The 7624-nt window shown below is 37.5% G+C and overlaps 1 protein-coding gene across 2 annotated transcripts in view; it reads right to left on the minus strand.

Moving 5' to 3' along the window:
- The window catches only part of LOC135796134 (adhesion G protein-coupled receptor E2-like), a 36852-nt gene extending 31334 nt beyond the window's left edge, over positions 1 to 5518 (minus strand). Inside the window, exon 1 of one of the 2 annotated variants that reach the window (XM_065308043.1) lies at positions 5289 to 5518. The gene's annotated coding sequence lies outside the window, so the exon portion shown is untranslated. The remainder of the gene's footprint in view (positions 1 to 5288) is intronic. The other variant, XM_065308042.1, reaches the window with a different exon arrangement.
- Between the last annotated feature and the right edge of the window lie 2106 nt (positions 5519 to 7624).

Genomic DNA, 7624 nt, shown 5'->3' on the forward strand with positions numbered 1-7624 from the left:
CGAAACGGCTTTACCGATTTTTACCAAATTTTATATGCGTATTCAGTAGGTCTGAGAATCGGCTAACATCTATTTTTCATACCCCTAAGTGATAAGGGTTGTTCACCCTTAACTTTTTTTTAAATTTTTGGACAAATTCTTTTGTTTTTATTTTTTTTATAATGTGGAATTAAAAAATACATACAACCCTAAATTTTTAGTTTTTTATCACCAACCCCTATTTCTTTATAGCCATTTTAGTAATTTAATCATTTTTTATCCCGCTCAAAGAAAATTTTTATATGCGTATTCAGTAGGTCTGAGAATCGGTAACTCCATATCTTTAAGTGATAAGGGTTGTTCACCCTTAATTTTTTTTAAATTTTGGTCGAAATTTTTTGTTTTTATTTTTTTAATGTGGCATTAAAATATACATACAACCCTAAATTTTTGGTTTCTTATCACCAACCCCTATTTTTTATAATAAGTAAGTTACTTTTTGTCTACACTAAAATTTATCTAGAAACTTGAAATAATTTATATGGCAAAACAACGTTTGCCCGGTTAACTAGTAATTTTATAAGATTAAGACATATTCGTGTTCAAAGGAGAAATAAAAACAAGCAGCCTTTTGATGTACCAGGCGATTTTCTGAAGAACATAGCAAAAAATATCTAGATAATCACTATAACATTTTTATGCCTATAACAAAACATGATTCATGCCCAAATCGAAGATATTAGACCTCTTTCGAGATTAATTAAATCAATAAATTATCTGTGTTTGTGATTGAAATTTAATTACCGTAAGAGATACGATTATCGCCCGAATACTACCGATATAGAAAACTGATTGTGCCCCACGGGTGGTCACGCGCGATGATAATGTGCACGGTTCGCAATTATTGTGCACTCGCATCGCTTATTCGATATTATTGCCCGTGATTTGATATTACAATTTGATGGCGCGCGCGATCCGATCCGCGGTTAGCGCGAATATGCCGAATGTACAAAGCGATCAATTAGATACTGAATATTAAACGGCAGGCATTATATATCAGTCGAAACTGGAGATTATAAATGTACGCATGCAAATATGCGTATTATACGTAAATCATGCGTAAATTTATCCAAGGCTGTGATTTTTGAACGTTTCAGCTTTCCCGACGATTAATCATCATTGTTATTGCACAATAAAATTTAATTACTTCAGTGATATTCGTATTTCATCAGGAAAATTCAATATTCACATTCCACAATTATTTGTAATTACCAATAATATTAATTTAGTGAAATAGGAGAATATTCATTAATAATTTATTAAATGTTTATTTTTAGAAATATTTTTTTAAATTTAGCTGTGAGAGTATATTAAGTATCAAGTGGTTAAACAAGGATTTTACTCACAAGAATGATTGAGAGCGAGCAATCGAGTGTTTAACAACGTTTAGTCACGTGATGCTAACGCAATTTTTTCTTCTTCCACGTTGAGGTTTTGAAATTTTAATTTTTGTATTTTAAATCTTCGAAATTTAAGCAAATGCGCTTGCGCACGCTCCGCCCCGTAGATAATGCCCGTAGATAATGGATATTACGCACGGCTTGGCCTTTCGTATTTAAAGTACCACTTTTTATGTCTAAAAACCGTTAAAAAACTGGCGTTTTAGAGGTAAAAGTAGAAAAATATTTTTAATATGTTGGGACGTTGAGATGCTGATGCCACCCGATTCGATTTCGATCGCATTGTGTTCCTGGCGTATATTGCAAAATAGCAAATTGCGTCGCGACGATGATGCCGCAGCCGACGCCGCCAACCTCGCACATTGCTATGGATGGCGTTTTCAATCCATCAATTCATGATTTTGGCGGAGGATACAGGATGCGCGTTTGCATCTTCAAGCACAATAGGACGCGCACCACCTGTGCGTTCAAGAGTGTGCCAACATCTTGAACACGAATGGGAATTGCATGTCAAATAACCAATTAACTTTCACAAAGACAATCAGAAAATCATACGCGCGGAGTTTATTTGATTTGAAAGATGTGCATATGTGAAAATTGATTTTAAAGTGAAATAGAGTTGACAGGATGGCAACAAAGTTCGTGAAAGCTTCAAAGTGAGTGCTTTTCGTTGGCGCAGCCGTCTTTAGGCAAGAATCGTAACGTAACTTTCGTCGACGTTTCCCTGCGCGTTTCCGGCGCGTAATGTCAGTCGGAAAATGTACGAATCGACGTTTTACGACGACGTCTTTGACATTGTTCGTTGAAACTATGACGGCACCATTTGCAACAGACGAGGGTGTGTTTTTTACAGCCACGGTCATAAAAATTCAATCCCAGAGAAAGAAAAGTTTTCCCATTTTTAACAAAATTTAATTATTGGGTATGAAGCGGGAGATTTGCAAACTAATATTATAAGTGTAAATGTGAGTATGTTTGTGACGCTTTCACCCAAAAACTAAAAAACAAATTTGGACAAATTTTGGTTCAGAGATATTTTTATTCATGGAAAAGCAAATAGGCTATTATTATTGTTAAAATATAGTTTACAAGAAGTAAAATAAGGAAAGAAAGTTGATATGGATAAATATGAAAATCCATAGTTATATAATTCAAATCTAGATGGCGCTAAATGCAATTTAAAGTTTTAAACTAAAATCGTATATTAAGCTTTAAAAAACTATATTTATTCTTTTATTTACTTTTTAAACTAGTAACAAATAAAAGTAATATAATAAAATCTAAGGACGAAAGTTTAAACCTGGTGTCGGCGTCGATCCTGCTGTCATGCTGTCAGTCGGCTTAGCATTAATCGCGTATTTACTGCGAAACTCTCAAAGCTCAAAGCCCAATCAAAGACGGGAGATTGCAAGGACACCAACTTCCGTACCGCGTTCGCTCCTCTGTGCGCTCTCCCAGGCTTCCGAATCAAGGAATAAAAAAATTGCGCGTCTGTTTTGTGACCGTAAAACACAGATCAACTTTTAATAACGGTTACCATGCCAACGGCGTCATTTTTCTTCATTTTTAATAAGAAATTGATATAAATGCCGGTAATATTAATCCAATCATAAAAAGTGGGTATAAATATTTAATTAAAAAAATTCACCCCGAGAGCAGACAACGAACATGACAGCTGTGAGCGAAACAAGGTAGGCGTAGAATTTCCAATATTTCTAATTTTTTTTTTGCACGCCGCTTTGTTCCACACCAATCTCAGCGCAGAGCAATCCATCAAAAACACCCATCAGAAAATAATTTCATTTGTAAAGTGTATAAAGCAAACACCGGTTATAGAAAAACACGTATTTGGATCCAAAGCGGTGTGTACCTTTGTAAAAAAGCGGCTGTGCACAGCAGCACGTTTGTTTATGCGACATAAGCGCACGGGCGAAAAAATAATGTTGATACGCGCGTTCCAGAGCGCATAAAGCGCATAAAACGCGCGTAAAACTCGCGGCCGAAGCGCGTTATCGTCGCGCGTAGATTGCTCTCGGGCGAGAATGGCTGAAAAGACAAGCACTCCTTGAGGAGCTCATGATTCCGCCTCGGCGGATTTATGAAAGAGGCAAGCGAGCGTGAAGCATGAAAGTGCCGGGATGAAAAGCGCCACAAACACACAACCCACGCCCGCCCCCCGAAACACATACACAATCACACAATCCAGTAAAGCTAGTACAATTACAGGACAGAGATATAAAACGCTAGAGTATACGACCCCAAGGGTCTGTTGAGGGTGCAAGGGTAGGAAGACAGGACAAGGTTTAATCACGCCGCCTGCGCGGTTATTGGAACATGTTCGCAATGTTGCAACCGTGCGCAGCTTGAGCGGACATCGTTTATTGGTGGTTAATAACATTTTTCTTTCATCTGCAATTTATTTTTCAATTAAACCCACGCAAAAATTAACAAGGATTGTTATTTTAGTCATGTGTACATATTCCGTATGATAATATTATCGTTGTCGTTTTGGTTGCTCTAATAGCGCGTCAAGAATTAAGCAAAATAACATTATGAAAGAAAACATGGTTATTTTTTACCGCAGCCGCCGTCGAATACGTAAAAGGGTTGAAACACGCACAATGGGCGCGAGCCAAGGACGCGAAGGTCATTGAAACGCCATTAATATCGACTTCTGCTATGGCGGTGGCGCATAAATTACGTCATGACAAGCAAACAGGAAAATCGAGGTGAAAAATCTACATTATAATGCAGCACACAATGAAAAAATATAACATTAAATATTAAACATGAAAAAACGATGATGTCCGTTGCTAATGATAACAATTCATGTTTATCAAGATATATATAACTACATAGGCTATTTTTATTTTTATATTTTCTGTTGAAATATGTCATGAAAAGTAATGCTTTTGTAAAATAAATAATCAAATTCAATTTCATTGTTTTATAAATATAATGTTATTCTAAAATTTTATACTTCTGCAGACTGACATGCTTGTTGAAAAACTGCACGTTTTATTCATTATTCATTTCTATCCGTGGACGCAAGAAAATGGACGTGGGTTATATTATATTTTACGTTGTTTTTATTAGTTTTACCGTCTGGTAAACATGCAATACACATTTTTATTTTTTTTATTTAATACTAAATTACGTCCATCTCAAATGACTAATGTTTTGACATGATCTAATTGAGTATTCAGTGTTTGGACATTTGAACATTCTGCCATTAGCACACGCTGCAAATTTCAATTTGTTGATGTAAACAAGAGAATATTGATTAGCAAAAGCGGCGAGCGATAACACCACAGGTAAATATTTTATTAGTGAAACTTTTCAACTTTAAAACTACAAGTTGAATTAATGCAGCGCGAAACTTTTTCTATCCAATTAAATTTAAAAGTTTTTTTAACCGATTCGTAGAACTTAGAAGTTCACCGCGTAGAATTTTTGCATTTAAGTTTTAAGAGCTACTAGAAGTTTATTTAAATTGATAATGTTATCAAAGCGTGCATGGCAACAAAACTTTTGAGTTGTTTATGGTTTGAATAAATAAAAGTACCTATAGTGATTGTTACATTTTAGTTGTTTGCGCTCCTGTTTGACTTTCGCTGGAAATTTTAATAATAAAAATTTTCTATCTACGACAAAACTTTGCCACCAATATCCATAATCCGCATCATGCGCGTCCCGGCGTTCGTAAACAAAGAAAAAGTTGTCAAACTTTCCTCGAAACTTTCAAAAACTTTGATACTTTCCTAATCTTTGCGACTAATAAAATTCCACGAACAACCACCGTGACATGGAGAGTTTTATGAAACGATCATTGAAATAAGTTCAGCTTACCATGCGGATAATGATGCAAACTTTCCAAATTCCCAATGTCCCAATATTTAATCACAAAATTTATTTGTTTTTTATTATTTTGATTTGAGTTGCGGTAAATTAATTTGAAAAATTAAAACACACACGTGTTTTTGTGGTTGCGGTTGTTCGCAAGATACGTGCGTGGTAGCTGTGACCGTTCAGGACGAGCGTCGCGACGCCACTGCGAGTCGGAACGCGCGCGCCGCTCCAAATTGGACGTTGAGTTTCCACAGCGAAAAAAGGTGACGCCTGCGTCGCTTTGAGCGCGCGCTTCATTAAGCCCACACGCCGATGGGACATCAGACACAAGGCTGATGAAAAAAAAACCCTGCCGTATTACTAACCCCCATCTACCAACACCTTCCACTTTTCTACCTCTTTCCTTTGGAGTAGAGGATTTTTTTTATTGCGGGAGCAAGAAGGAAGTAATGGGTGGGTACAGTTGAAAGGCGTAAAAAGGGAAACCTTTTACTGATGCAGGTAGCCGTGGTGCTGCTCATCGCATCAACATCAGAGTCAGCATTACAGAAGTAAAGGGCAAAGGAAATATAAGGGTATGTATTCGTTTACCAAAGAAATCAACTGTTTGTGCAAAGTTTTCGAATGAAACTTGAAAACCGTAATTTTCAAATTTTCATTCCCAAGAGTATTTAGCAAACAATTATTGTTTGTCTGACGTTCACCCAATATTTGTTAATTACCGCACATAAAACATGAGTAATGTTTATATTGTTCATAATTTTCCTGCGCGTGTTTGTTTATCGACATTTTCACGGTTCGTTAAGTTAATGAAAACAACCCACACTCAAAACAAATAAAAAATATGTAAAAATTTATAATGCCTATAAATTGTAATGAATTGCGGATGCGAGACACATTTGTTGAGTGTGCATTGTTGGAAGCGAAACAAATTGCGGACACTCACAAAAGACGAGGTAATTTTACGAGTTTACATCGCGTTCCGAAACTTGCTTGGATCAACGCCAGTGTTAAATGTATTGTGCAAACGCAATAAACTCAAGAACTCGGAGAGTGGAGAAGTTACGAACTCATGTGGTAGCCAAGAGGGTGGAAAGACCATAGACCTAGAACGAAACCAGAACGAGGAACCTGTGTGCGGTGGGTGGCAGCAATTGATTGATTTTCACACACAAAAGCACTCGAGATATTTCTTGCATTAAAAAATAAATTGATAAAAATCACTCGCAGATGTTTCGGGGATATAGCGGAGTTGGTGAAAATTGTATCAAGTCAAATTTTCCGATCATAAATAATAACTCAGCCATTCCGCTTGTCGCGCATTTGATCCGCACAATAAATTCTGATGAGGAAGTCATCCGGAAAGCCAAATAATCCGCGAGGCAGGAAATAAACCACATACACATCACAACAGCCGCGCGTGCTCTGAATTGGTTTGTGGGATGAAACGAAAAATGCCTGCATTCAAATGCCAGCGCAAATCAATTGCCAGAAAAATGCCACTGGCACACAATCGGTCTTTTATTAATATGGACACTATCAGGGTAAATGCTGCGGCGGGCTCTTCTTGAAGGGTTTTCTTTTCTTAGAGATGGGTTGAAGAGTGGGTGTGATTGTGTGGCTGGAGGGTTGGCAATGCATCAAAAGTGCGCCTCTGCGGTTCTATTATGGTTGAAAAATCATGTCACGCTCGTGGGTCATGTTCATGTCAAAACGCGTGATGGCATTCGCATCTGCAGCCGCCATTTGCTGAATGACGAGACGGGAAAATGGTGAAAATTGAGAAAAGCCGCAATGATGACACAATAATCCTCAAAATAAAAATCGATAGCCGATTTTAAGTAATGTTGATTTGAATTGACGTATAAAATACATTTACAGCACTTTTGACGCAGGAAAGTAATATTTTTTTCTATTTTTAGCATATTCCAACCTGCAACTGTAACTGTTGGTTTGGTTGACTTGTTGGCTTCGAAGCGGGTTAACGTGGTGAATTAATGTGATGCCGCATTGATGCCGTCGCACCATCGTTTGGAAACGTTTCACTGGTCGAGCTGAGGCGTGCTTCCTGTACCCGAGAGGAAAAAAGTGGCAATAAATATTCCCTTTCATCCGACGGCTAAGTGCCATCAGCGGCGTTGGCCCCGTTGGCCCTTTTGCCACCCAGGCGGCATAGCGTTGCTATTCCGGCCTGCAGGGACGCTACAGACCCTAGAAGAACCTAGAGCGGACCGATAAAACTGTCCAGGAGCAAATTTATTTGATTGAGCGTCGTCGAAGTTTGCGACCATTTGCGAAAACTAACTACTCTATATAACATAAAACAAGATTTTGAA

Source organism: Atheta coriaria, unplaced genomic scaffold, assembly GCF_025399875.1.
Source record: "Atheta coriaria isolate IRGN ID8LTWV9N9 unplaced genomic scaffold, Caltech_Dcor_3.1 hic_scaffold_7_pilon, whole genome shotgun sequence".
Lineage (NCBI taxonomy): Eukaryota > Metazoa > Arthropoda > Insecta > Coleoptera > Staphylinidae > Dalotia > Dalotia coriaria.